The sequence below is a fragment of the Heptranchias perlo genome, chromosome 12 (assembly GCF_035084215.1).
Source record: "Heptranchias perlo isolate sHepPer1 chromosome 12, sHepPer1.hap1, whole genome shotgun sequence".
NCBI classification, from domain to species: domain Eukaryota; kingdom Metazoa; phylum Chordata; class Chondrichthyes; order Hexanchiformes; family Hexanchidae; genus Heptranchias; species Heptranchias perlo.
Window position 1 is genome coordinate 68,517,946 of NC_090336.1, and position 27,352 is coordinate 68,545,297.

At 50.1% G+C, this 27,352-nt stretch overlaps 20 non-coding genes and 7 pseudogenes across 20 annotated transcripts; 12 read left to right on the forward strand and 15 right to left on the reverse strand.

Moving 5' to 3' along the window:
• The first annotated feature begins 34 nt into the window (after positions 1-34).
• Positions 35-108, forward strand: trnas-uga (transfer RNA serine (anticodon UGA)). The gene has a single exon. It is a non-coding gene; the product is annotated as a tRNA-Ser (tRNA).
• Positions 109-720: 612 nt separating this feature from the next.
• On the reverse strand, positions 721-921 carry LOC137328743 (U2 spliceosomal RNA). Its single transcript, XR_010964835.1, has one exon. It is a non-coding gene; the product is annotated as a U2 spliceosomal RNA (small nuclear RNA).
• A 1,233-nt stretch (positions 922-2,154) lies between these two features.
• Positions 2,155-2,320, forward strand: LOC137329407 (U1 spliceosomal RNA). The gene has a single exon (XR_010964930.1). It is a non-coding gene; the product is annotated as a U1 spliceosomal RNA (small nuclear RNA).
• A 920-nt stretch (positions 2,321-3,240) lies between these two features.
• On the reverse strand, positions 3,241-3,369 carry LOC137330520 (U2 spliceosomal RNA; annotated as a pseudogene).
• Positions 3,370-3,527: 158 nt separating this feature from the next.
• Positions 3,528-3,601, forward strand: trnas-uga (transfer RNA serine (anticodon UGA)). Its single transcript has one exon. It is a non-coding gene; the product is annotated as a tRNA-Ser (tRNA).
• A 612-nt stretch (positions 3,602-4,213) lies between these two features.
• LOC137328744 (U2 spliceosomal RNA) lies at positions 4,214-4,414 on the reverse strand. Its single transcript, XR_010964836.1, has one exon. It is a non-coding gene; the product is annotated as a U2 spliceosomal RNA (small nuclear RNA).
• A 1,233-nt stretch (positions 4,415-5,647) lies between these two features.
• Positions 5,648-5,813, forward strand: LOC137329418 (U1 spliceosomal RNA). The gene has a single exon (XR_010964931.1). It is a non-coding gene; the product is annotated as a U1 spliceosomal RNA (small nuclear RNA).
• A 924-nt stretch (positions 5,814-6,737) lies between these two features.
• Positions 6,738-6,866, reverse strand: LOC137330279 (U2 spliceosomal RNA; annotated as a pseudogene).
• An 844-nt stretch (positions 6,867-7,710) lies between these two features.
• LOC137328745 (U2 spliceosomal RNA) lies at positions 7,711-7,911 on the reverse strand. Its single transcript, XR_010964837.1, has one exon. It is a non-coding gene; the product is annotated as a U2 spliceosomal RNA (small nuclear RNA).
• A 1,233-nt stretch (positions 7,912-9,144) lies between these two features.
• On the forward strand, positions 9,145-9,310 carry LOC137329430 (U1 spliceosomal RNA). Its single transcript, XR_010964932.1, has one exon. It is a non-coding gene; the product is annotated as a U1 spliceosomal RNA (small nuclear RNA).
• A 920-nt stretch (positions 9,311-10,230) lies between these two features.
• Positions 10,231-10,359, reverse strand: LOC137330521 (U2 spliceosomal RNA; annotated as a pseudogene).
• Positions 10,360-10,517: 158 nt separating this feature from the next.
• trnas-uga (transfer RNA serine (anticodon UGA)) lies at positions 10,518-10,591 on the forward strand. Its single transcript has one exon. It is a non-coding gene; the product is annotated as a tRNA-Ser (tRNA).
• A 612-nt stretch (positions 10,592-11,203) lies between these two features.
• LOC137328746 (U2 spliceosomal RNA) lies at positions 11,204-11,404 on the reverse strand. Its single transcript, XR_010964838.1, has one exon. It is a non-coding gene; the product is annotated as a U2 spliceosomal RNA (small nuclear RNA).
• Positions 11,405-12,637: 1,233 nt separating this feature from the next.
• Positions 12,638-12,803, forward strand: LOC137329442 (U1 spliceosomal RNA). The gene has a single exon (XR_010964933.1). It is a non-coding gene; the product is annotated as a U1 spliceosomal RNA (small nuclear RNA).
• A 924-nt stretch (positions 12,804-13,727) lies between these two features.
• On the reverse strand, positions 13,728-13,856 carry LOC137330522 (U2 spliceosomal RNA; annotated as a pseudogene).
• An 844-nt stretch (positions 13,857-14,700) lies between these two features.
• On the reverse strand, positions 14,701-14,901 carry LOC137328748 (U2 spliceosomal RNA). Its single transcript, XR_010964840.1, has one exon. It is a non-coding gene; the product is annotated as a U2 spliceosomal RNA (small nuclear RNA).
• Positions 14,902-16,134: 1,233 nt separating this feature from the next.
• On the forward strand, positions 16,135-16,300 carry LOC137329453 (U1 spliceosomal RNA). The gene has a single exon (XR_010964934.1). It is a non-coding gene; the product is annotated as a U1 spliceosomal RNA (small nuclear RNA).
• Positions 16,301-17,220: 920 nt separating this feature from the next.
• Positions 17,221-17,349, reverse strand: LOC137330523 (U2 spliceosomal RNA; annotated as a pseudogene).
• A 158-nt stretch (positions 17,350-17,507) lies between these two features.
• trnas-uga (transfer RNA serine (anticodon UGA)) lies at positions 17,508-17,581 on the forward strand. The gene has a single exon. It is a non-coding gene; the product is annotated as a tRNA-Ser (tRNA).
• Positions 17,582-18,193: 612 nt separating this feature from the next.
• On the reverse strand, positions 18,194-18,394 carry LOC137328749 (U2 spliceosomal RNA). Its single transcript, XR_010964841.1, has one exon. It is a non-coding gene; the product is annotated as a U2 spliceosomal RNA (small nuclear RNA).
• A 1,233-nt stretch (positions 18,395-19,627) lies between these two features.
• Positions 19,628-19,793, forward strand: LOC137329464 (U1 spliceosomal RNA). The gene has a single exon (XR_010964935.1). It is a non-coding gene; the product is annotated as a U1 spliceosomal RNA (small nuclear RNA).
• Positions 19,794-20,713: 920 nt separating this feature from the next.
• Positions 20,714-20,842, reverse strand: LOC137330525 (U2 spliceosomal RNA; annotated as a pseudogene).
• Positions 20,843-21,686: 844 nt separating this feature from the next.
• On the reverse strand, positions 21,687-21,887 carry LOC137328750 (U2 spliceosomal RNA). Its single transcript, XR_010964842.1, has one exon. It is a non-coding gene; the product is annotated as a U2 spliceosomal RNA (small nuclear RNA).
• Positions 21,888-23,120: 1,233 nt separating this feature from the next.
• On the forward strand, positions 23,121-23,286 carry LOC137329477 (U1 spliceosomal RNA). The gene has a single exon (XR_010964938.1). It is a non-coding gene; the product is annotated as a U1 spliceosomal RNA (small nuclear RNA).
• A 920-nt stretch (positions 23,287-24,206) lies between these two features.
• LOC137330526 (U2 spliceosomal RNA) lies at positions 24,207-24,335 on the reverse strand (annotated as a pseudogene).
• Positions 24,336-25,179: 844 nt separating this feature from the next.
• LOC137328751 (U2 spliceosomal RNA) lies at positions 25,180-25,380 on the reverse strand. Its single transcript, XR_010964843.1, has one exon. It is a non-coding gene; the product is annotated as a U2 spliceosomal RNA (small nuclear RNA).
• A 1,233-nt stretch (positions 25,381-26,613) lies between these two features.
• LOC137329488 (U1 spliceosomal RNA) lies at positions 26,614-26,779 on the forward strand. Its single transcript, XR_010964941.1, has one exon. It is a non-coding gene; the product is annotated as a U1 spliceosomal RNA (small nuclear RNA).
• Positions 26,780-27,352: the final 573 nt, after the last annotated feature.

Genomic DNA, 27,352 nt, shown 5'->3' on the forward strand with positions numbered 1-27,352 from the left:
TTCTGTATATGTTTGCAGGGGACTGAGGGCAACTCCCCTGGTGGTCTAGTGGTTAGGACGCAACATTTGAAAGTCGTTGAGACCCGGGTTCGAATCCCGGTCAGGGGATGATTTTCTGGTGCAGATTAATTGGCACCGTTCAAGAAAATCTCCCATCCTGAGCGCAATGCTCCACCCAAACCAGTGCCTTTTACTCACCTTAACACTCAGTTAGCAGCACAGTTTGATCTCACAGCTTCCAATGTGGCCATTCACAGTGCACTCCCTCCAAACACACACGCACTGTCTGCTCGCATTTTTAAAGTCAGCAACGTGAAGTTATTTCGCCTCTCGCTTGTGGCAGTTTAAACGTTAACATTGTGTCTCTCTCGCGCTCTCTGTTTCGGGAAATGTCTGACTTGGAAACAATTAATTCTGGAACTGCCAGTTTAAAACTGCAGTAATATTTCACACAACAACTGGAGTTAAATGTTTCAGGTCAGGAGACCAAGTCTGTGGAAGGTGGCACGTCCCAATACACAGGCTTGCAGCTTCCTGAAAAGTGACCTGAGACTGACGTCTTTCCCTCCAAGGTAAAACTGCAAGAGGGAAAAGGAAGAAAGGGAGTGGCACTCATCCATCCCAGGAGTAAACAAGAAAACCACAGTTGCAATATCTCAGCATTCTGAGTAATAATACAGGCTCCAAAAATCCGTTCAGCATTTTGAATATCTCCCCACAGGGAGGTGCACCGTTGCCAGAGACACTGTAATACTGGGTCGATGCGTGGAGTGGATGGAGCAAGCTCTTGTTCCATCTCCCTGTTCCAAAAATCAATTTAATATTTGGTCCCCAGATAGGGGACATATCAGATATTAAACTGATAAGAACAGAAACTTTTTTTTTTTCTGACACTCTGGGGTGCCTTATTGCCTTACAGATTCATTCCAGATTCCTTGCAGTGACATTACATCAAGCCAAAGCTCTACAAGCCAAAGCTCTACACTCTGCCCGAGGGGATTTCTCCCTGACTGCATCCCCCCGGCATACAATGGCAGGAAGGCTCCAAATGGTTGCCTTCCCCCACTTGACCACTTGATCTTAGCCAAAAGGCCGAGAAGCGATAACGCGCTCGATGCGAATTAGATCTCCGCTCCTGTTTTCCCTCCCTCTTTGGTCTCTGGCTGACTGTGTCTAAAGCAGTCTAGAAGCACTGCCGTTCTCTCCCACTCTGGCCACATTTTTGCCACCGTTTCTAATTGCAACAGTGGATCAGTTTAAAGAAGTTGCCGTTTTTTCCTTTCTTGCTAGGATTGCTTGACAGATTGGTAAATTTGCCAGTCGGCCACCGATCAGATGGGAGAAGGTGGTGTCTCAACGGACCTCCGTCAGTCAGTCTCAGTCACTAACTCACTGCCGTGGAAGGAAACCGCTTTAAAGAAAACTAGTGACGTGACGTGACGTGTCTCACAGCGAGTGAGTGAGATTGCAACGGCCAATTGAGAAAGAGGTGAGGTGCTGACAATCAGCAGCTCGTGTTTAAACGTTCATTCCACAGCAGGCAAGACCAATCAAAAGAAAATACTGCAGATGCTGGCTCGGCTGGCTGGGCTGGCTGGGCTGGAAATGGGAAATAAAAACACAAGACGTGTTAAAGGCTGGTTAAACTGTCGAAAGAAACAAGGCGTTAATGTTTCAGAAGTGCCTATTGAAAGATGTCTCTCAAGCTGCTCCCTGACTGGGCCCTGTCCATTGTCACGTTAATCCCAGGGCGGGGCGGGACTGCTTTGACCAGGAGACCTGTTTTCTGGGACGCAGGTGTGACATTCCAGGGAGTGCACCTGCTTTGTGCTGATTCGAAACTACCACGACAACGGCAACTTGCAGTTCTATATTACCACGACAACGCGCGTGTATATATTGCTACAGCAACAACTGGAGGCGGGACATTTCCCTTGAAGGGCGACATGCAAACAACCATCGCCGGCACCGCATCGCTGCAGTATTTTCTCCCAGAGTGTATCATCGGATATACGGTACGATATTTGAGCGGAATTAATCTCTCAGAGCATCAGCACGTTGCGAGCGAAGGGACGTTTTGATTCTTAAAACCTGCCCTTGCAATCGTAAAAGGTAGCGAATGCTGTCTAGTGGCAGTGTGTGGCGACACAAGGCATACTTACCTGGCAGGGGAGAATCTGTGATCCCGAAGGCGGATCTCCCAGGACGAGGCTAGCCCATTGCACTTGGGGTGTGCGCTGACGCCTGCGATGTCCCCAAATGCGGGATACTCGACTGCAAAATTTGTGGTAGTGGGGGACTGCGTTCGCGCTCTCCCCTGCATCGAAACGAAAAGTTAGATTGTCGACCCCGCGGTCCACCAATCGGATGGGTGACGGTGTTGTGTGTGTGTGTGTGTGTGTGTGTGTGTACGTATGTCAGTCAGTCTCTCACTCAGAGCTGCTGTGGAAGGAAACCTTTTTAAAAAGAACTTGCATATCGAAAGAAAGATGTGTCTCAAGCTGCCGGGGCCCTGTCCATTGTCACGTTAATGGCTGGACTGCTTTGACCAGGAGACCTGTTTCCTGGGTCGGAGGTGTGAGATTCCAGGGGACCTGCTTTGTGCTGATTTCCAATGGCCGTCCCTCCCTCCCTCCCCCCAGGCCTTCCTTCTGAACACCTTTGTCGTTTTATCGAGGGCCAGAAGCCTGCCTGTGAAAGGGAAGGATCAGCCGGTCGGCCCCCTGCTGGTCGCTGCTGCTCGTGGAGCAGGCGTGCGTGTCCTCAGCCTCTCGGACAGGTTCCTCAGGCGGTTCCCAGGTGGCCCAGTGGTCGAGGACGCAACCTTTTAAATCGTTGAGACCCGGGTTCCAATCCCGGTCGGGGGGATGATTTTCTGGTGCAGATTAATTGGCACCACTCAAAGAAAGTCTCCCCTCCTGAGCGCAATGCTCCACCCTCACCACCACTGCCTTTTCCTCACCGAGACAAACAGACAGTCCGTCCAGTCCAGGAGCGCAGTTTTCATTTGTACTCAGACCCTGCTTGTTTAAAGTTAAGTTATTTTGCAGTTTGAATTATAATCGCTGCCTGCGTGCGAGCGAGCGAGCGAACGAGCGGCACTCAGCCCAGGAGAAGAAAAGAATACCACTGAGCTGAGAAAGTAAGTGCAATATATCAGCTTTATTCTCAGTCATAATACGTACACACGGACAGAGACGCTGGGAAAGAGCTGTTTTTCCTTTTGAATATCTCCCCACAGGGAGGTGCACCGTTGCCAGAGACACTGCAATACTGGGTCGATGCGTGGAGTGGACGGAGCCAAGCCCCTATTCCATCTCCCTGTTGCAAAATTCAATTTAATATTCGGTCCCGAAGCCGAGAAGCGATAACCTCCTGAATAGACGTTTGCCATTTGACTGAGTGTGAAAAGACTGAGTGTCAAAGTGGAAATGGCAAGTCAAGCCCTCTGCTGGTGACACTGCTGCTACTGTAGGGAGCCATGTGTTCAGCCTTCTGTATATGTTTGCAGGGGACTGAGGGCAACTCCCCTGGTGGTCTAGTGGTTAGGACGCAACATTTGAAAGTCGTTGAGACCCGGGTTCGAATCCCGGTCAGGGGATGATTTTCTGGTGCAGATTAATTGGCACCGTTCAAGAAAATCTCCCATCCTGAGCGCAATGCTCCACCCAAACCAGTGCCTTTTACTCACCTTAACACTCAGTTAGCAGCACAGTTTGATCTCACAGCTTCCAATGTGGCCATTCACAGTGCACTCCCTCCAAACACACACGCACTGTCTGCTCGCATTTTTAAAGTCAGCAACGTGAAGTTATTTCGCCTCTCGCTTGTGGCAATTTAAACGTTAACATTGTGTCTCTCTCGCGCTCTCTGTTTCGGGAAATGTCTGACTTGGAAACAATTAATTCTGGAACTGCCAGTTTAAAACTGCAGTAATATTTCACACAACAACTGGAGTTAAATGTTTCAGGTCAGGAGACCAAGTCTGTGGAAGGTGGCACGTCCCAATACACAGGCTTGCAGCTTCCTGAAAAGTGACCTGAGACTGACGTCTTTCCCTCCAAGGTAAAACTGCAAGAGGGAAAAGGAAGAAAGGGAGTGGCACTCATCCATCCCAGGAGTAAACAAGAAAACCACAGTTGCAATATCTCAGCATTCTGAGTAATAATACAGGCTCCAAAAATCCGTTCAGCATTTTGAATATCTCCCCACAGGGAGGTGCACCGTTGCCAGAGACACTGTAATACTGGGTCGATGCGTGGAGTGGATGGAGCAAGCTCTTGTTCCATCTCCCTGTTCCAAAAATCAATTTAATATTTGGTCCCCAGATAGGGGACATATCAGATATTAAACTGATAAGAACAGAAACTTTTTTTTTTTCTGACACTCTGGGGTGCCTTATTGCCTTACAGATTCATTCCAGATTCCTTGCAGTGACATTACATCAAGCCAAAGCTCTACAAGCCAAAGCTCTACACTCTGCCCGAGGGGATTTCTCCCTGACTGCATCCCCCCGGCATACAATGGCAGGAAGGCTCCAAATGGTTGCCTTCCCCCACTTGACCACTTGATCTTAGCCAAAAGGCCGAGAAGCGATAACGCGCTCGATGCGAATTAGATCTCCGCTCCTGTTTTCCCTCCCTCTTTGGTCTCTGGCTGACTGTGTCTAAAGCAGTCTAGAAGCACTGCCGTTCTCTCCCACTCTGGCCACATTTTTGCCACCGTTTCTAATTGCAACAGTGGATCAGTTTAAAGAAGTTGCCGTTTTTTCCTTTCTTGCTAGGATTGCTTGACAGATTGGTAAATTTGCCAGTCGGCCACCGATCAGATGGGAGAAGGTGGTGTCTCAACGGACCTCCGTCAGTCAGTCTCAGTCACTAACTCACTGCCGTGGAAGGAAACCGCTTTAAAGAAAACTAGTGACGTGACGTGACGTGTCTCACAGCGAGTGAGTGAGATTGCAACGGCCAATTGAGAAAGAGGTGAGGTGCTGACAATCAGCAGCTCGTGTTTAAACGTTCATTCCACAGCAGGCAAGACCAATCAAAAGAAAATACTGCAGATGCTGGCTCGGCTGGCTGGGCTGGCTGGGCTGGAAATGGGAAATAAAAACACAAGACGTGTTAAAGGCTGGTTAAACTGTCGAAAGAAACAAGGCGTTAATGTTTCAGAAGTGCCTATTGAAAGATGTCTCTCAAGCTGCTCCCTGACTGGGCCCTGTCCATTGTCACGTTAATCCCAGGGCGGGGCGGGACTGCTTTGACCAGGAGACCTGTTTTCTGGGACGCAGGTGTGACATTCCAGGGAGTGCACCTGCTTTGTGCTGATTCGAAACTACCACGACAACGGCAACTTGCAGTTCTATATTACCACGACAACGCGCGTGTATATATTGCTACAGCAACAACTGGAGGCGGGACATTTCCCTTGAAGGGCGACATGCAAACAACCATCGCCGGCACCGCATCGCTGCAGTATTTTCTCCCAGAGTGTATCATCGGATATACGGTACGATATTTGAGCGGAATTAATCTCTCAGAGCATCAGCACGTTGCGAGCGAAGGGACGTTTTGATTCTTAAAACCTGCCCTTGCAATCGTAAAAGGTAGCGAATGCTGTCTAGTGGCAGTGTGTGGCGACACAAGGCATACTTACCTGGCAGGGGAGAATCTGTGATCCCGAAGGCGGATCTCCCAGGACGAGGCTAGCCCATTGCACTTGGGGTGTGCGCTGACGCCTGCGATGTCCCCAAATGCGGGATACTCGACTGCAAAATTTGTGGTAGTGGGGGACTGCGTTCGCGCTCTCCCCTGCATCGAAACGAAAAGTTAGATTGTCGACCCCGCGGTCCACCAATCGGATGGGTGACGGTGTTGTGTGTGTGTGTGTGTGTGTGTGTGTGTACGTATGTCAGTCAGTCTCTCACTCAGAGCTGCTGTGGAAGGAAACCTTTTTAAAAAGAACTTGCATATCGAAAGAAAGATGTGTCTCAAGCTGCCGGGGCCCTGTCCATTGTCACGTTAATGGCTGGACTGCTTTGACCAGGAGACCTGTTTCCTGGGTCGGAGGTGTGAGATTCCAGGGGACCTGCTTTGTGCTGATTTCCAATGGCCGTCCCTCCCTCCCTCCCTCCCCCCAGGCCTTCCTTCTGAACACCTTTGTCGTTTTATCGAGGGCCAGAAGCCTGCCTGTGAAAGGGAAGGATCAGCCGGTCGGCCCCCTGCTGGTCGCTGCTGCTCGTGGAGCAGGCGTGCGTGTCCTCAGCCTCTCGGACAGGTTCCTCAGGCGGTTCCCAGGTGGCCCAGTGGTCGAGGACGCAACCTTTTAAATCGTTGAGACCCGGGTTCCAATCCCGGTCGGGGGGATGATTTTCTGGTGCAGATTAATTGGCACCACTCAAAGAAAGTCTCCCCTCCTGAGCGCAATGCTCCACCCTCACCACCACTGCCTTTTCCTCACCGAGACAAACAGACAGTCCGTCCAGTCCAGGAGCGCAGTTTTCATTTGTACTCAGACCCTGCTTGTTTAAAGTTAAGTTATTTTGCAGTTTGAATTATAATCGCTGCCTGCGTGCGAGCGAGCGAGCGAACGAGCGGCACTCAGCCCAGGAGAAGAAAAGAATACCACTGAGCTGAGAAAGTAAGTGCAATATATCAGCTTTATTCTCAGTCATAATACGTACACACGGACAGAGACGCTGGGAAAGAGCTGTTTTTCCTTTTGAATATCTCCCCACAGGGAGGTGCACCGTTGCCAGAGACACTGCAATACTGGGTCGATGCGTGGAGTGGACGGAGCCAAGCCCCTATTCCATCTCCCTGTTCCAAAATTCAATTTAATATTCGGTCCCGAAGCCGAGAAGCGATAACCTCCTGAATAGACGTTTGCCATTTGACTGAGTGTGAAAAGACTGAGTGTCAAAGTGGAAATGGCAAGTCAAGCCCTCTGCTGGTGACACTGCTGCTACTGTAGGGAGCCATGTGTTCAGCCTTCTGTATATGTTTGCAGGGGATTGAGGGCAACTCCCCTGGTGGTCCAGTGGTTAGGACGCAACATTTAAAACTCGTTGAGACCCGGGTTCGAATCCCGGTCAGGGGATGATTTTCTGGTGCAGATTAATTGGCACCGTTCAAGAAAATCTCCCATCCTGAGCGCAATGCTCCACCCAAACCAGTGCCTTTTACTCACCTTAACACTCAGTTAGCAGCACAGTTTGATCTCACAGCTTCCAATGTGGCCATTCACAGTGCACTCCCTCCAAACACACACGCACTGTCTGCTCGCATTTTTAAAGTCAGCAACGTGAAGTTATTTCGCCTCTCGCTTGTGGCAGTTTAAACGTTAACATTGTGTCTCTCTCGCGCTCTCTGTTTCGGGAAATGTCTGACTTGGAAACAATTAATTCTGGAACTGCCAGTTTAAAACTGCAGTAATATTTCACACAACAACTGGAGTTAAATGTTTCAGGTCAGGAGACCAAGTCTGTGGAAGGTGGCACGTCCCAATACACAGGCTTGCAGCTTCCTGAAAAGTGACCTGAGACTGACGTCTTTCCCTCCAAGGTAAAACTGCAAGAGGGAAAAGGAAGAAAGGGAGTGGCACTCATCCATCCCAGGAGTAAACAAGAAAACCACAGTTGCAATATCTCAGCATTCTGAGTAATAATACAGGCTCCAAAAATCCGTTCAGCATTTTGAATATCTCCCCACAGGGAGGTGCACCGTTGCCAGAGACACTGTAATACTGGGTCGATGCGTGGAGTGGATGGAGCAAGCTCTTGTTCCATCTCCCTGTTCCAAAAATCAATTTAATATTTGGTCCCCAGATAGGGGACATATCAGATATTAAACTGATAAGAACAGAAACTTTTTTTTTTTCTGACACTCTGGGGTGCCTTATTGCCTTACAGATTCATTCCAGATTCCTTGCAGTGACATTACATCAAGCCAAAGCTCTACAAGCCAAAGCTCTACACTCTGCCCGAGGGGATTTCTCCCTGACTGCATCCCCCCGGCATACAATGGCAGGAAGGCTCCAAATGGTTGCCTTCCCCCACTTGACCACTTGATCTTAGCCAAAAGGCCGAGAAGCGATAACGCGCTCGATGCGAATTAGATCTCCGCTCCTGTTTTCCCTCCCTCTTTGGTCTCTGGCTGACTGTGTCTAAAGCAGTCTAGAAGCACTGCCGTTCTCTCCCACTCTGGCCACATTTTTGCCACCGTTTCTAATTGCAACAGTGGATCAGTTTAAAGAAGTTGCCGTTTTTTCCTTTCTTGCTAGGATTGCTTGACAGATTGGTAAATTTGCCAGTCGGCCACCGATCAGATGGGAGAAGGTGGTGTCTCAACGGACCTCCGTCAGTCAGTCTCAGTCACTAACTCACTGCCGTGGAAGGAAACCGCTTTAAAGAAAACTAGTGACGTGACGTGACGTGTCTCACAGCGAGTGAGTGAGATTGCAACGGCCAATTGAGAAAGAGGTGAGGTGCTGACAATCAGCAGCTCGTGTTTAAACGTTCATTCCACAGCAGGCAAGACCAATCAAAAGAAAATACTGCAGATGCTGGCTCGGCTGGCTGGGCTGGCTGGGCTGGAAATGGGAAATAAAAACACAAGACGTGTTAAAGGCTGGTTAAACTGTCGAAAGAAACAAGGCGTTAATGTTTCAGAAGTGCCTATTGAAAGATGTCTCTCAAGCTGCTCCCTGACTGGGCCCTGTCCATTGTCACGTTAATCCCAGGGCGGGGCGGGACTGCTTTGACCAGGAGACCTGTTTTCTGGGACGCAGGTGTGACATTCCAGGGAGTGCACCTGCTTTGTGCTGATTCGAAACTACCACGACAACGGCAACTTGCAGTTCTATATTACCACGACAACGCGCGTGTATATATTGCTACAGCAACAACTGGAGGCGGGACATTTCCCTTGAAGGGCGACATGCAAACAACCATCGCCGGCACCGCATCGCTGCAGTATTTTCTCCCAGAGTGTATCATCGGATATACGGTACGATATTTGAGCGGAATTAATCTCTCAGAGCATCAGCACGTTGCGAGCGAAGGGACGTTTTGATTCTTAAAACCTGCCCTTGCAATCGTAAAAGGTAGCGAATGCTGTCTAGTGGCAGTGTGTGGCGACACAAGGCATACTTACCTGGCAGGGGAGAATCTGTGATCCCGAAGGCGGATCTCCCAGGACGAGGCTAGCCCATTGCACTTGGGGTGTGCGCTGACGCCTGCGATGTCCCCAAATGCGGGATACTCGACTGCAAAATTTGTGGTAGTGGGGGACTGCGTTCGCGCTCTCCCCTGCATCGAAACGAAAAGTTAGATTGTCGACCCCGCGGTCCACCAATCGGATGGGTGACGGTGTTGTGTGTGTGTGTGTGTGTGTGTGTGTGTACGTATGTCAGTCAGTCTCTCACTCAGAGCTGCTGTGGAAGGAAACCTTTTTAAAAAGAACTTGCATATCGAAAGAAAGATGTGTCTCAAGCTGCCGGGGCCCTGTCCATTGTCACGTTAATGGCTGGACTGCTTTGACCAGGAGACCTGTTTCCTGGGTCGGAGGTGTGAGATTCCAGGGGACCTGCTTTGTGCTGATTTCCAATGGCCGTCCCTCCCTCCCTCCCCCCAGGCCTTCCTTCTGAACACCTTTGTCGTTTTATCGAGGGCCAGAAGCCTGCCTGTGAAAGGGAAGGATCAGCCGGTCGGCCCCCTGCTGGTCGCTGCTGCTCGTGGAGCAGGCGTGCGTGTCCTCAGCCTCTCGGACAGGTTCCTCAGGCGGTTCCCAGGTGGCCCAGTGGTCGAGGACGCAACCTTTTAAATCGTTGAGACCCGGGTTCCAATCCCGGTCGGGGGGATGATTTTCTGGTGCAGATTAATTGGCACCACTCAAAGAAAGTCTCCCCTCCTGAGCGCAATGCTCCACCCTCACCACCACTGCCTTTTCCTCACCGAGACAAACAGACAGTCCGTCCAGTCCAGGAGCGCAGTTTTCATTTGTACTCAGACCCTGCTTGTTTAAAGTTAAGTTATTTTGCAGTTTGAATTATAATCGCTGCCTGCGTGCGAGCGAGCGAGCGAACGAGCGGCACTCAGCCCAGGAGAAGAAAAGAATACCACTGAGCTGAGAAAGTAAGTGCAATATATCAGCTTTATTCTCAGTCATAATACGTACACACGGACAGAGACGCTGGGAAAGAGCTGTTTTTCCTTTTGAATATCTCCCCACAGGGAGGTGCACCGTTGCCAGAGACACTGCAATACTGGGTCGATGCGTGGAGTGGACGGAGCCAAGCCCCTATTCCATCTCCCTGTTGCAAAATTCAATTTAATATTCGGTCCCGAAGCCGAGAAGCGATAACCTCCTGAATAGACGTTTGCCATTTGACTGAGTGTGAAAAGACTGAGTGTCAAAGTGGAAATGGCAAGTCAAGCCCTCTGCTGGTGACACTGCTGCTACTGTAGGGAGCCATGTGTTCAGCCTTCTGTATATGTTTGCAGGGGACTGAGGGCAACTCCCCTGGTGGTCTAGTGGTTAGGACGCAACATTTGAAAGTCGTTGAGACCCGGGTTCGAATCCCGGTCAGGGGATGATTTTCTGGTGCAGATTAATTGGCACCGTTCAAGAAAATCTCCCATCCTGAGCGCAATGCTCCACCCAAACCAGTGCCTTTTACTCACCTTAACACTCAGTTAGCAGCACAGTTTGATCTCACAGCTTCCAATGTGGCCATTCACAGTGCACTCCCTCCAAACACACACGCACTGTCTGCTCGCATTTTTAAAGTCAGCAACGTGAAGTTATTTCGCCTCTCGCTTGTGGCAGTTTAAACGTTAACATTGTGTCTCTCTCGCGCTCTCTGTTTCGGGAAATGTCTGACTTGGAAACAATTAATTCTGGAACTGCCAGTTTAAAACTGCAGTAATATTTCACACAACAACTGGAGTTAAATGTTTCAGGTCAGGAGACCAAGTCTGTGGAAGGTGGCACGTCCCAATACACAGGCTTGCAGCTTCCTGAAAAGTGACCTGAGACTGACGTCTTTCCCTCCAAGGTAAAACTGCAAGAGGGAAAAGGAAGAAAGGGAGTGGCACTCATCCATCCCAGGAGTAAACAAGAAAACCACAGTTGCAATATCTCAGCATTCTGAGTAATAATACAGGCTCCAAAAATCCGTTCAGCATTTTGAATATCTCCCCACAGGGAGGTGCACCGTTGCCAGAGACACTGTAATACTGGGTCGATGCGTGGAGTGGATGGAGCAAGCTCTTGTTCCATCTCCCTGTTCCAAAAATCAATTTAATATTTGGTCCCCAGATAGGGGACATATCAGATATTAAACTGATAAGAACAGAAACTTTTTTTTTTTCTGACACTCTGGGGTGCCTTATTGCCTTACAGATTCATTCCAGATTCCTTGCAGTGACATTACATCAAGCCAAAGCTCTACAAGCCAAAGCTCTACACTCTGCCCGAGGGGATTTCTCCCTGACTGCATCCCCCCGGCATACAATGGCAGGAAGGCTCCAAATGGTTGCCTTCCCCCACTTGACCACTTGATCTTAGCCAAAAGGCCGAGAAGCGATAACGCGCTCGATGCGAATTAGATCTCCGCTCCTGTTTTCCCTCCCTCTTTGGTCTCTGGCTGACTGTGTCTAAAGCAGTCTAGAAGCACTGCCGTTCTCTCCCACTCTGGCCACATTTTTGCCACCGTTTCTAATTGCAACAGTGGATCAGTTTAAAGAAGTTGCCGTTTTTTCCTTTCTTGCTAGGATTGCTTGACAGATTGGTAAATTTGCCAGTCGGCCACCGATCAGATGGGAGAAGGTGGTGTCTCAACGGACCTCCGTCAGTCAGTCTCAGTCACTAACTCACTGCCGTGGAAGGAAACCGCTTTAAAGAAAACTAGTGACGTGACGTGACGTGTCTCACAGCGAGTGAGTGAGATTGCAACGGCCAATTGAGAAAGAGGTGAGGTGCTGACAATCAGCAGCTCGTGTTTAAACGTTCATTCCACAGCAGGCAAGACCAATCAAAAGAAAATACTGCAGATGCTGGCTCGGCTGGCTGGGCTGGCTGGGCTGGAAATGGGAAATAAAAACACAAGACGTGTTAAAGGCTGGTTAAACTGTCGAAAGAAACAAGGCGTTAATGTTTCAGAAGTGCCTATTGAAAGATGTCTCTCAAGCTGCTCCCTGACTGGGCCCTGTCCATTGTCACGTTAATCCCAGGGCGGGGCGGGACTGCTTTGACCAGGAGACCTGTTTTCTGGGACGCAGGTGTGACATTCCAGGGAGTGCACCTGCTTTGTGCTGATTCGAAACTACCACGACAACGGCAACTTGCAGTTCTATATTACCACGACAACGCGCGTGTATATATTGCTACAGCAACAACTGGAGGCGGGACATTTCCCTTGAAGGGCGACATGCAAACAACCATCGCCGGCACCGCATCGCTGCAGTATTTTCTCCCAGAGTGTATCATCGGATATACGGTACGATATTTGAGCGGAATTAATCTCTCAGAGCATCAGCACGTTGCGAGCGAAGGGACGTTTTGATTCTTAAAACCTGCCCTTGCAATCGTAAAAGGTAGCGAATGCTGTCTAGTGGCAGTGTGTGGCGACACAAGGCATACTTACCTGGCAGGGGAGAATCTGTGATCCCGAAGGCGGATCTCCCAGGACGAGGCTAGCCCATTGCACTTGGGGTGTGCGCTGACGCCTGCGATGTCCCCAAATGCGGGATACTCGACTGCAAAATTTGTGGTAGTGGGGGACTGCGTTCGCGCTCTCCCCTGCATCGAAACGAAAAGTTAGATTGTCGACCCCGCGGTCCACCAATCGGATGGGTGACGGTGTTGTGTGTGTGTGTGTGTGTGTGTGTGTGTACGTATGTCAGTCAGTCTCTCACTCAGAGCTGCTGTGGAAGGAAACCTTTTTAAAAAGAACTTGCATATCGAAAGAAAGATGTGTCTCAAGCTGCCGGGGCCCTGTCCATTGTCACGTTAATGGCTGGACTGCTTTGACCAGGAGACCTGTTTCCTGGGTCGGAGGTGTGAGATTCCAGGGGACCTGCTTTGTGCTGATTTCCAATGGCCGTCCCTCCCTCCCTCCCTCCCCCCAGGCCTTCCTTCTGAACACCTTTGTCGTTTTATCGAGGGCCAGAAGCCTGCCTGTGAAAGGGAAGGATCAGCCGGTCGGCCCCCTGCTGGTCGCTGCTGCTCGTGGAGCAGGCGTGCGTGTCCTCAGCCTCTCGGACAGGTTCCTCAGGCGGTTCCCAGGTGGCCCAGTGGTCGAGGACGCAACCTTTTAAATCGTTGAGACCCGGGTTCCAATCCCGGTCGGGGGGATGATTTTCTGGTGCAGATTAATTGGCACCACTCAAAGAAAGTCTCCCCTCCTGAGCGCAATGCTCCACCCTCACCACCACTGCCTTTTCCTCACCGAGACAAACAGACAGTCCGTCCAGTCCAGGAGCGCAGTTTTCATTTGTACTCAGACCCTGCTTGTTTAAAGTTAAGTTATTTTGCAGTTTGAATTATAATCGCTGCCTGCGTGCGAGCGAGCGAGCGAACGAGCGGCACTCAGCCCAGGAGAAGAAAAGAATAGCACTGAGCTGAGAAAGTAAGTGCAATATATCAGCTTTATTCTCAGTCATAATACGTACACACGGACAGAGACGCTGGGAAAGAGCTGTTTTTCCTTTTGAATATCTCCCCACAGGGAGGTGCACCGTTGCCAGAGACACTGCAATACTGGGTCGATGCGTGGAGTGGACGGAGCCAAGCCCCTATTCCATCTCCCTGTTGCAAAATTCAATTTAATATTCGGTCCCGAAGCCGAGAAGCGATAACCTCCTGAATAGACGTTTGCCATTTGACTGAGTGTGAAAAGACTGAGTGTCAAAGTGGAAATGGCAAGTCAAGCCCTCTGCTGGTGACACTGCTGCTACTGTAGGGAGCCATGTGTTCAGCCTTCTGTATATGTTTGCAGGGGATTGAGGGCAACTCCCCTGGTGGTCCAGTGGTTAGGACGCAACATTTAAAACTCGTTGAGACCCGGGTTCGAATCCCGGTCAGGGGATGATTTTCTGGTGCAGATTAATTGGCACCGTTCAAGAAAATCTCCCATCCTGAGCGCAATGCTCCACCCAAACCAGTGCCTTTTACTCACCTTAACACTCAGTTAGCAGCACAGTTTGATCTCACAGCTTCCAATGTGGCCATTCACAGTGCACTCCCTCCAAACACACACGCACTGTCTGCTCGCATTTTTAAAGTCAGCAACGTGAAGTTATTTCGCCTCTCGCTTGTGGCAGTTTAAACGTTAACATTGTGTCTCTCTCGCGCTCTCTGTTTCGGGAAATGTCTGACTTGGAAACAATTAATTCTGGAACTGCCAGTTTAAAACTGCAGTAATATTTCACACAACAACTGGAGTTAAATGTTTCAGGTCAGGAGACCAAGTCTGTGGAAGGTGGCACGTCCCAATACACAGGCTTGCAGCTTCCTGAAAAGTGACCTGAGACTGACGTCTTTCCCTCCAAGGTAAAACTGCAAGAGGGAAAAGGAAGAAAGGGAGTGGCACTCATCCATCCCAGGAGTAAACAAGAAAACCACAGTTGCAATATCTCAGCATTCTGAGTAATAATACAGGCTCCAAAAATCCGTTCAGCATTTTGAATATCTCCCCACAGGGAGGTGCACCGTTGCCAGAGACACTGTAATACTGGGTCGATGCGTGGAGTGGATGGAGCAAGCTCTTGTTCCATCTCCCTGTTCCAAAAATCAATTTAATATTTGGTCCCCAGATAGGGGACATATCAGATATTAAACTGATAAGAACAGAAACTTTTTTTTTTTCTGACACTCTGGGGTGCCTTATTGCCTTACAGATTCATTCCAGATTCCTTGCAGTGACATTACATCAAGCCAAAGCTCTACAAGCCAAAGCTCTACACTCTGCCCGAGGGGATTTCTCCCTGACTGCATCCCCCCGGCATACAATGGCAGGAAGGCTCCAAATGGTTGCCTTCCCCCACTTGACCACTTGATCTTAGCCAAAAGGCCGAGAAGCGATAACGCGCTCGATGCGAATTAGATCTCCGCTCCTGTTTTCCCTCCCTCTTTGGTCTCTGGCTGACTGTGTCTAAAGCAGTCTAGAAGCACTGCCGTTCTCTCCCACTCTGGCCACATTTTTGCCACCGTTTCTAATTGCAACAGTGGATCAGTTTAAAGAAGTTGCCGTTTTTTCCTTTCTTGCTAGGATTGCTTGACAGATTGGTAAATTTGCCAGTCGGCCACCGATCAGATGGGAGAAGGTGGTGTCTCAACGGACCTCCGTCAGTCAGTCTCAGTCACTAACTCACTGCCGTGGAAGGAAACCGCTTTAAAGAAAACTAGTGACGTGACGTGACGTGTCTCACAGCGAGTGAGTGAGATTGCAACGGCCAATTGAGAAAGAGGTGAGGTGCTGACAATCAGCAGCTCGTGTTTAAACGTTCATTCCACAGCAGGCAAGACCAATCAAAAGAAAATACTGCAGATGCTGGCTCGGCTGGCTGGGCTGGCTGGGCTGGAAATGGGAAATAAAAACACAAGACGTGTTAAAGGCTGGTTAAACTGTCGAAAGAAACAAGGCGTTAATGTTTCAGAAGTGCCTATTGAAAGATGTCTCTCAAGCTGCTCCCTGACTGGGCCCTGTCCATTGTCACGTTAATCCCAGGGCGGGGCGGGACTGCTTTGACCAGGAGACCTGTTTTCTGGGACGCAGGTGTGACATTCCAGGGAGTGCACCTGCTTTGTGCTGATTCGAAACGACCACGACAACGGCAACTTGCAGTTCTATATTACCACGACAACGCGCGTGTATATATTGCTACAGCAACAACTGGAGGCGGGACATTTCCCTTGAAGGGCGACATGCAAACAACCATCGCCGGCACCGCATCGCTGCAGTATTTTCTCCCAGAGTGTATCATCGGATATACGGTACGATATTTGAGCGGAATTAATCTCTCAGAGCATCAGCACGTTGCGAGCGAAGGGACGTTTTGATTCTTAAAACCTGCCCTTGCAATCGTAAAAGGTAGCGAATGCTGTCTAGTGGCAGTGTGTGGCGACACAAGGCATACTTACCTGGCAGGGGAGAATCTGTGATCCCGAAGGCGGATCTCCCAGGACGAGGCTAGCCCATTGCACTTGGGGTGTGCGCTGACGCCTGCGATGTCCCCAAATGCGGGATACTCGACTGCAAAATTTGTGGTAGTGGGGGACTGCGTTCGCGCTCTCCCCTGCATCGAAACGAAAAGTTAGATTGTCGACCCCGCGGTCCACCAATCGGATGGGTGACGGTGTTGTGTGTGTGTGTGTGTGTGTGTGTGTGTACGTATGTCAGTCAGTCTCTCACTCAGAGCTGCTGTGGAAGGAAACCTTTTTAAAAAGAACTTGCATATCGAAAGAAAGATGTGTCTCAAGCTGCCGGGGCCCTGTCCATTGTCACGTTAATGGCTGGACTGCTTTGACCAGGAGACCTGTTTCCTGGGTCGGAGGTGTGAGATTCCAGGGGACCTGCTTTGTGCTGATTTCCAATGGCCGTCCCTCCCTCCCTCCCCCCAGGCCTTCCTTCTGAACACCTTTGTCGTTTTATCGAGGGCCAGAAGCCTGCCTGTGAAAGGGAAGGATCAGCCGGTCGGCCCCCTGCTGGTCGCTGCTGCTCGTGGAGCAGGCGTGCGTGTCCTCAGCCTCTCGGACAGGTTCCTCAGGCGGTTCCCAGGTGGCCCAGTGGTCGAGGACGCAACCTTTTAAATCGTTGAGACCCGGGTTCCAATCCCGGTCGGGGGGATGATTTTCTGGTGCAGATTAATTGGCACCACTCAAAGAAAGTCTCCCCTCCTGAGCGCAATGCTCCACCCTCACCACCACTGCCTTTTCCTCACCGAGACAAACAGACAGTCCGTCCAGTCCAGGAGCGCAGTTTTCATTTGTACTCAGACCCTGCTTGTTTAAAGTTAAGTTATTTTGCAGTTTGAATTATAATCGCTGCCTGCGTGCGAGCGAGCGAGCGAACGAGCGGCACTCAGCCCAGGAGAAGAAAAGAATACCACTGAGCTGAGAAAGTAAGTGCAATATATCAGCTTTATTCTCAGTCATAATACGTACACACGGACAGAGACGCTGGGAAAGAGCTGTTTTTCCTTTTGAATATCTCCCCACAGGGAGGTGCACCGTTGCCAGAGACACTGCAATACTGGGTCGATGCGTGGAGTGGACGGAGCCAAGCCCCTATTCCATCTCCCTGTTGCAAAATTCAATTTAATATTCGGTCCCGAAGCCGAGAAGCGATAACCTCCTGAATAGACGTTTGCCATTTGACTGAGTGTGAAAAGACTGAGTGTCAAAGTGGAAATGGCAAGTCAAGCCCTCTGCTGGTGACACTGCTGCTACTGTAGGGAGCCATGTGTTCAGCCTTCTGTATATGTTTGCAGGGGACTGAGGGCAACTCCCCTGGTGGTCCAGTGGTTAGGACGCAACATTTGAAAGTCGTTGAGACCCGGGTTCGAATCCCGGTCAGGGGATGATTTTCTGGTGCAGATTAATTGGCACCGTTCAAGAAAATCTCCCATCCTGAGCGCAATGCTCCACCCAAACCAGTGCCTTTTACTCACCTTAACACTCAGTTAGCAGCACAGTTTGATCTCACAGCTTCCAATGTGGCCATTCACAGTGCACTCCCTCCAAACACACACGCACTGTCTGCTCGCATTTTTAAAGTCAGCAACGTGAAGTTATTTCGCCTCTCGCTTGTGGCAGTTTAAACGTTAACATTGTGTCTCTCTCGCGCTCTCTGTTTCGGGAAATGTCTGACTTGGAAACAATTAATTCTGGAACTGCCAGTTTAAAACTGCAGTAATTTTTCACACAACAACTGGAGTTAAATGTTTCAGGTCAGGAGACCAAGTCTGTGGAAGGTGGCACGTCCCAATACACAGGCTTGCAGCTTCCTGAAAAGTGACCTGAGACTGACGTCTTTCCCTCCAAGGTAAAACTGCAAGAGGGAAAAGGAAGAAAGGGAGTGGCACTCATCCATCCCAGGAGTAAACAAGAAAACCACAGTTGCAATATCTCAGCATTCTGAGTAATAATACAGGCTCCAAAAATCCGTTCAGCATTTTGAATATCTCCCCACAGGGAGGTGCACCGTTGCCAGAGACACTGTAATACTGGGTCGATGCGTGGAGTGGATGGAGCAAGCTCTTGTTCCATCTCCCTGTTCCAAAAATCAATTTAATATTTGGTCCCCAGATAGGGGACATATCAGATATTAAACTGATAAGAACAGAAACTTTTTTTTTTTCTGACACTCTGGGGTGCCTTATTGCCTTACAGATTCATTCCAGATTCCTTGCAGTGACATTACATCAAGCCAAAGCTCTACAAGCCAAAGCTCTACACTCTGCCCGAGGGGATTTCTCCCTGACTGCATCCCCCCGGCATACAATGGCAGGAAGGCTCCAAATGGTTGCCTTCCCCCACTTGACCACTTGATCTTAGCCAAAAGGCCGAGAAGCGATAACGCGCTCGATGCGAATTAGATCTCCGCTCCTGTTTTCCCTCCCTCTTTGGTCTCTGGCTGACTGTGTCTAAAGCAGTCTAGAAGCACTGCCGTTCTCTCCCACTCTGGCCACATTTTTGCCACCGTTTCTAATTGCAACAGTGGATCAGTTTAAAGAAGTTGCCGTTTTTTCCTTTCTTGCTAGGATTGCTTGACAGATTGGTAAATTTGCCAGTCGGCCACCGATCAGATGGGAGAAGGTGGTGTCTCAACGGACCTCCGTCAGTCAGTCTCAGTCACTAACTCACTGCCGTGGAAGGAAACCGCTTTAAAGAAAACTAGTGACGTGACGTGACGTGTCTCACAGCGAGTGAGTGAGATTGCAACGGCCAATTGAGAAAGAGGTGAGGTGCTGACAATCAGCAGCTCGTGTTTAAACGTTCATTCCACAGCAGGCAAGACCAATCAAAAGAAAATACTGCAGATGCTGGCTCGGCTGGCTGGGCTGGCTGGGCTGGAAATGGGAAATAAAAACACAAGACGTGTTAAAGGCTGGTTAAACTGTCGAAAGAAACAAGGCGTTAATGTTTCAGAAGTGCCTATTGAAAGATGTCTCTCAAGCTGCTCCCTGACTGGGCCCTGTCCATTGTCACGTTAATCCCAGGGCGGGGCGGGACTGCTTTGACCAGGAGACCTGTTTTCTGGGACGCAGGTGTGACATTCCAGGGAGTGCACCTGCTTTGTGCTGATTCGAAACGACCACGACAACGGCAACTTGCAGTTCTATATTACCACGACAACGCGCGTGTATATATTGCTACAGCAACAACTGGAGGCGGGACATTTCCCTTGAAGGGCGACATGCAAACAACCATCGCCGGCACCGCATCGCTGCAGTATTTTCTCCCAGAGTGTATCATCGGATATACGGTACGATATTTGAGCGGAATTAATCTCTCAGAGCATCAGCACGTTGCGAGCGAAGGGACGTTTTGATTCTTAAAACCTGCCCTTGCAATCGTAAAAGGTAGCGAATGCTGTCTAGTGGCAGTGTGTGGCGACACAAGGCATACTTACCTGGCAGGGGAGAATCTGTGATCCCGAAGGCGGATCTCCCAGGACGAGGCTAGCCCATTGCACTTGGGGTGTGCGCTGACGCCTGCGATGTCCCCAAATGCGGGATACTCGACTGCAAAATTTGTGGTAGTGGGGGACTGCGTTCGCGCTCTCCCCTGCATCGAAACGAAAAGTTAGATTGTCGACCCCGCGGTCCACCAATCGGATGGGTGACGGTGTTGTGTGTGTGTGTGTGTGTGTGTGTGTGTACGTATGTCAGTCAGTCTCTCACTCAGAGCTGCTGTGGAAGGAAACCTTTTTAAAAAGAACTTGCATATCGAAAGAAAGATGTGTCTCAAGCTGCCGGGGCCCTGTCCATTGTCACGTTAATGGCTGGACTGCTTTGACCAGGAGACCTGTTTCCTGGGTCGGAGGTGTGAGATTCCAGGGGACCTGCTTTGTGCTGATTTCCAATGGCCGTCCCTCCCTCCCTCCCCCCAGGCCTTCCTTCTGAACACCTTTGTCGTTTTATCGAGGGCCAGAAGCCTGCCTGTGAAAGGGAAGGATCAGCCGGTCGGCCCCCTGCTGGTCGCTGCTGCTCGTGGAGCAGGCGTGCGTGTCCTCAGCCTCTCGGACAGGTTCCTCAGGCGGTTCCCAGGTGGCCCAGTGGTCGAGGACGCAACCTTTTAAATCGTTGAGACCCGGGTTCCAATCCCGGTCGGGGGGATGATTTTCTGGTGCAGATTAATTGGCACCACTCAAAGAAAGTCTCCCCTCCTGAGCGCAATGCTCCACCCTCACCACCACTGCCTTTTCCTCACCGAGACAAACAGACAGTCCGTCCAGTCCAGGAGCGCAGTTTTCATTTGTACTCAGACCCTGCTTGTTTAAAGTTAAGTTATTTTGCAGTTTGAATTATAATCGCTGCCTGCGTGCGAGCGAGCGAGCGAACGAGCGGCACTCAGCCCAGGAGAAGAAAAGAATACCACTGAGCTGAGAAAGTAAGTGCAATATATCAGCTTTATTCTCAGTCATAATACGTACACACGGACAGAGACGCTGGGAAAGAGCTGTTTTTCCTTTTGAATATCTCCCCACAGGGAGGTGCACCGTTGCCAGAGACACTGCAATACTGGGTCGATGCGTGGAGTGGACGGAGCCAAGCCCCTATTCCATCTCCCTGTTGCAAAATTCAATTTAATATTCGGTCCCGAAGCCGAGAAGCGATAACCTCCTGAATAGACGTTTGCCATTTGACTGAGTGTGAAAAGACTGAGTGTCAAAGTGGAAATGGCAAGTCAAGCCCTCTGCTGGTGACACTGCTGCTACTGTAGGGAGCCATGTGTTCAGCCTTCTGTATATGTTTGCAGGGGATTGAGGGCAACTCCCCTGGTGGTCCAGTGGTTAGGACGCAACATTTAAAACTCGTTGAGACCCGGGTTCGAATCCCGGTCAGGGGATGATTTTCTGGTGCAGATTAATTGGCACCGTTCAAGAAAATCTCCCATCCTGAGCGCAATGCTCCACCCAAACCAGTGCCTTTTACTCACCTTAACACTCAGTTAGCAGCACAGTTTGATCTCACAGCTTCCAATGTGGCCATTCACAGTGCACTCCCTCCAAACACACACGCACTGTCTGCTCGCATTTTTAAAGTCAGCAACGTGAAGTTATTTCGCCTCTCGCTTGTGGCAGTTTAAACGTTAACATTGTGTCTCTCTCGCGCTCTCTGTTTCGGGAAATGTCTGACTTGGAAACAATTAATTCTGGAACTGCCAGTTTAAAACTGCAGTAATTTTTCACACAACAACTGGAGTTAAATGTTTCAGGTCAGGAGACCAAGTCTGTGGAAGGTGGCACGTCCCAATACACAGGCTTGCAGCTTCCTGAAAAGTGACCTGAGACTGACGTCTTTCCCTCCAAGGTAAAACTGCAAGAGGGAAAAGGAAGAAAGGGAGTGGCACTCATCCATCCCAGGAGTAAACAAGAAAACCACAGTTGCAATATCTCAGCATTCTGAGTAATAATACAGGCTCCAAAAATCCGTTCAGCATTTTGAATATCTCCCCACAGGGAGGTGCACCGTTGCCAGAGACACTGTAATACTGGGTCGATGCGTGGAGTGGATGGAGCAAGCTCTTGTTCCATCTCCCTGTTCCAAAAATCAATTTAATATTTGGTCCCCAGATAGGGGACATATCAGATATTAAACTGATAAGAACAGAAACTTTTTTTTTTTCTGACACTCTGGGGTGCCTTATTGCCTTACAGATTCATTCCAGATTCCTTGCAGTGACATTACATCAAGCCAAAGCTCTACAAGCCAAAGCTCTACACTCTGCCCGAGGGGATTTCTCCCTGACTGCATCCCCCCGGCATACAATGGCAGGAAGGCTCCAAATGGTTGCCTTCCCCCACTTGACCACTTGATCTTAGCCAAAAGGCCGAGAAGCGATAACGCGCTCGATGCGAATTAGATCTCCGCTCCTGTTTTCCCTCCCTCTTTGGTCTCTGGCTGACTGTGTCTAAAGCAGTCTAGAAGCACTGCCGTTCTCTCCCACTCTGGCCACATTTTTGCCACCGTTTCTAATTGCAACAGTGGATCAGTTTAAAGAAGTTGCCGTTTTTTCCTTTCTTGCTAGGATTGCTTGACAGATTGGTAAATTTGCCAGTCGGCCACCGATCAGATGGGAGAAGGTGGTGTCTCAACGGACCTCCGTCAGTCAGTCTCAGTCACTAACTCACTGCCGTGGAAGGAAACCGCTTTAAAGAAAACTAGTGACGTGACGTGACGTGTCTCACAGCGAGTGAGTGAGATTGCAACGGCCAATTGAGAAAGAGGTGAGGTGCTGACAATCAGCAGCTCGTGTTTAAACGTTCATTCCACAGCAGGCAAGACCAATCAAAAGAAAATACTGCAGATGCTGGCTCGGCTGGCTGGGCTGGCTGGGCTGGAAATGGGAAATAAAAACACAAGACGTGTTAAAGGCTGGTTAAACTGTCGAAAGAAACAAGGCGTTAATGTTTCAGAAGTGCCTATTGAAAGATGTCTCTCAAGCTGCTCCCTGACTGGGCCCTGTCCATTGTCACGTTAATCCCAGGGCGGGGCGGGACTGCTTTGACCAGGAGACCTGTTTTCTGGGACGCAGGTGTGACATTCCAGGGAGTGCACCTGCTTTGTGCTGATTCGAAACTACCACGACAACGGCAACTTGCAGTTCTATATTACCACGACAACGCGCGTGTATATATTGCTACAGCAACAACTGGAGGCGGGACATTTCCCTTGAAGGGCGACATGCAAACAACCATCGCCGGCACCGCATCGCTGCAGTATTTTCTCCCAGAGTGTATCATCGGATATACGGTACGATATTTGAGCGGAATTAATCTCTCAGAGCATCAGCACGTTGCGAGCGAAGGGACGTTTTGATTCTTAAAACCTGCCCTTGCAATCGTAAAAGGTAGCGAATGCTGTCTAGTGGCAGTGTGTGGCGACACAAGGCATACTTACCTGGCAGGGGAGAATCTGTGATCCCGAAGGCGGATCTCCCAGGACGAGGCTAGCCCATTGCACTTGGGGTGTGCGCTGACGCCTGCGATGTCCCCAAATGCGGGATACTCGACTGCAAAATTTGTGGTAGTGGGGGACTGCGTTCGCGCTCTCCCCTGCATCGAAACGAAAAGTTAGATTGTCGACCCCGCGGTCCACCAATCGGATGGGTGACGGTGTTGTGTGTGTGTGTGTGTGTGTGTGTGTGTACGTATGTCAGTCAGTCTCTCACTCAGAGCTGCTGTGGAAGGAAACCTTTTTAAAAAGAACTTGCATATCGAAAGAAAGATGTGTCTCAAGCTGCCGGGGCCCTGTCCATTGTCACGTTAATGGCTGGACTGCTTTGACCAGGAGACCTGTTTCCTGGGTCGGAGGTGTGAGATTCCAGGGGACCTGCTTTGTGCTGATTTCCAATGGCCGTCCCTCCCTCCCTCCCCCCAGGCCTTCCTTCTGAACACCTTTGTCGTTTTATCGAGGGCCAGAAGCCTGCCTGTGAAAGGGAAGGATCAGCCGGTCGGCCCCCTGCTGGTCGCTGCTGCTCGTGGAGCAGGCGTGCGTGTCCTCAGCCTCTCGGACAGGTTCCTCAGGCGGTTCCCAGGTGGCCCAGTGGTCGAGGACGCAACCTTTTAAATCGTTGAGACCCGGGTTCCAATCCCGGTCGGGGGGATGATTTTCTGGTGCAGATTAATTGGCACCACTCAAAGAAAGTCTCCCCTCCTGAGCGCAATGCTCCACCCTCACCACCACTGCCTTTTCCTCACCGAGACAAACAGACAGTCCGTCCAGTCCAGGAGCGCAGTTTTCATTTGTACTCAGACCCTGCTTGTTTAAAGTTAAGTTATTTTGCAGTTTGAATTATAATCGCTGCCTGCGTGCGAGCGAGCGAGCGAACGAGCGGCACTCAGCCCAGGAGAAGAAAAGAATACCACTGAGCTGAGAAAGTAAGTGCAATATATCAGCTTTATTCTCAGTCATAATACGTACACACGGACAGAGACGCTGGGAAAGAGCTGTTTTTCCTTTTGAATATCTCCCCACAGGGAGGTGCACCGTTGCCAGAGACACTGCAATACTGGGTCGATGCGTGGAGTGGACGGAGCCAAGCCCCTATTCCATCTCCCTGTTGCAAAATTCAATTTAATATTCGGTCCCGAAGCCGAGAAGCGATAACCTCCTGAATAGACGTTTGCCATTTGACTGAGTGTGAAAAGACTGAGTGTCAAAGTGGAAATGGCAAGTCAAGCCCTCTGCTGGTGACACTGCTGCTACTGTAGGGAGCCATGTGTTCAGCCTTCTGTATATGTTTGCAGGGGATTGAGGGCAACTCCCCTGGTGGTCCAGTGGTTAGGACGCAACATTTAAAACTCGTTGAGACCCGGGTTCGAATCCCGGTCAGGGGATGATTTTCTGGTGCAGATTAATTGGCACCGTTCAAGAAAATCTCCCATCCTGAGCGCAATGCTCCACCCAAACCAGTGCCTTTTACTCACCTTAACACTCAGTTAGCAGCACAGTTTGATCTCACAGCTTCCAATGTGGCCATTCACAGTGCACTCCCTCCAAACACACACGCACTGTCTGCTCGCATTTTTAAAGTCAGCAACGTGAAGTTATTTCGCCTCTCGCTTGTGGCAGTTTAAACGTTAACATTGTGTCTCTCTCGCGCTCTCTGTTTCGGGAAATGTCTGACTTGGAAACAATTAATTCTGGAACTGCCAGTTTAAAACTGCAGTAATATTTCACACAACAACTGGAGTTAAATGTTTCAGGTCAGGAGACCAAGTCTGTGGAAGGTGGCACGTCCCAATACACAGGCTTGCAGCTTCCTGAAAAGTGACCTGAGACTGACGTCTTTCCCTCCAAGGTAAAACTGCAAGAGGGAAAAGGAAGAAAGGGAGTGGCACTCATCCATCCCAGGAGTAAACAAGAAAACCACAGTTGCAATATCTCAGCATTCTGAGTAATAATACAGGCTCCAAAAATCCGTTCAGCATTTTGAATATCTCCCCACAGGGAGGTGCACCGTTGCCAGAGACACTGTAATACTGGGTCGATGCGTGGAGTGGATGGAGCAAGCTCTTGTTCCATCTCCCTGTTCCAAAAATCAATTTAATATTTGGTCCCCAGATAGGGGACATATCAGATATTAAACTGATAAGAACAGAAACTTTTTTTTTTTCTGACACTCTGGGGTGCCTTATTGCCTTACAGATTCATTCCAGATTCCTTGCAGTGACATTACATCAAGCCAAAGCTCTACAAGCCAAAGCTCTACACTCTGCCCGAGGGGATTTCTCCCTGACTGCATCCCCCCGGCATACAATGGCAGGAAGGCTCCAAATGGTTGCCTTCCCCCACTTGACCACTTGATCTTAGCCAAAAGGCCGAGAAGCGATAACGCGCTCGATGCGAATTAGATCTCCGCTCCTGTTTTCCCTCCCTCTTTGGTCTCTGGCTGACTGTGTCTAAAGCAGTCTAGAAGCACTGCCGTTCTCTCCCACTCTGGCCACATTTTTGCCACCGTTTCTAATTGCAACAGTGGATCAGTTTAAAGAAGTTGCCGTTTTTTCCTTTCTTGCTAGGATTGCTTGACAGATTGGTAAATTTGCCAGTCGGCCACCGATCAGATGGGAGAAGGTGGTGTCTCAACGGACCTCCGTCAGTCAGTCTCAGTCACTAACTCACTGCCGTGGAAGGAAACCGCTTTAAAGAAAACTAGTGACGTGACGTGACGTGTCTCACAGCGAGTGAGTGAGATTGCAACGGCCAATTGAGAAAGAGGTGAGGTGCTGACAATCAGCAGCTCGTGTTTCAACGTTCATTCCACAGCAGGCAAGACCAATCAAAAGAAAATACTGCAGATGCTGGCTCGGCTGGCTGGGCTGGCTGGCTGGAAATGGGAAATAAATACACAAGGCGTGTTAAAGGCTGGTTAAACTGTCGAAAGAAACAAGGCGTTAATGTTTCAGAAGTGCCTATTGAAAGATGTCCCTCAAGCTGCTCCCTGACTGGGCCCTGTCCATTGTCACGTTAATCCCAGGGCGGGGGCGGGACTGCTTTGACCAGGAGACCTGTTTTCTGGGACGCAGGTGTGACATTCCAGGGAGTGCACCTGCTTTGTGCTGATTCGAAACGACCACGACAACGGCAACTTGCAGTTCTATATTACCACGACAACGCGCGTGTATATATTGCTACAGCAACAACTGGAGGCGGGACATTTCCCTTGAAGGGCGACATGCAAACAACCATCGCCGGCACCGCATCGCTGCAGTATTTTCTCCCAGAGTGTATCATCGGATATACGGTACGATATTTGAGCGGAATTAATCTCTCAGAGCATCAGCACGTTGCGAGCGAAGGGACGTTTTGATTCTTAAAACCTGCCCTTGCAATCGTAAAAGGTAGCGAATGCTGTCTAGTGGCAGTGTGTGGCGACACAAGGCATACTTACCTGGCAGGGGAGAATCTGTGATCCCGAAGGCGGATCTCCCAGGACGAGGCTAGCCCATTGCACTTGGGGTGTGCGCTGACGCCTGCGATGTCCCCAAATGCGGGATACTCGACTGCAAAATTTGTGGTAGTGGGGGACTGCGTTCGCGCTCTCCCCTGCATCGAAACGAAAAGTTAGATTGTCGACCCCGCGGTCCACCAATCGGATGGGTGACGGTGTTGTGTGTGTGTGTGTGTGTGTGTGTGTGTACGTATGTCAGTCAGTCTCTCACTCAGAGCTGCTGTGGAAGGAAACCTTTTTAAAAAGAACTTGCATATCGAAAGAAAGATGTGTCTCAAGCTGCCGGGGCCCTGTCCATTGTCACGTTAATGGCTGGACTGCTTTGACCAGGAGACCTGTTTCCTGGGTCGGAGGTGTGAGATTCCAGGGGACCTGCTTTGTGCTGATTTCCAATGGCCGTCCCTCCCTCCCTCCCCCCAGGCCTTCCTTCTGAACACCTTTGTCGTTTTATCGAGGGCCAGAAGCCTGCCTGTGAAAGGGAAGGATCAGCCGGTCGGCCCCCTGCTGGTCGCTGCTGCTCGTGGAGCAGGCGTGCGTGTCCTCAGCCTCTCGGACAGGTTCCTCAGGCGGTTCCCAGGTGGCCCAGTGGTCGAGGACGCAACCTTTTAAATCGTTGAGACCCGGGTTCCAATCCCGGTCGGGGGGATGATTTTCTGGTGCAGATTAATTGG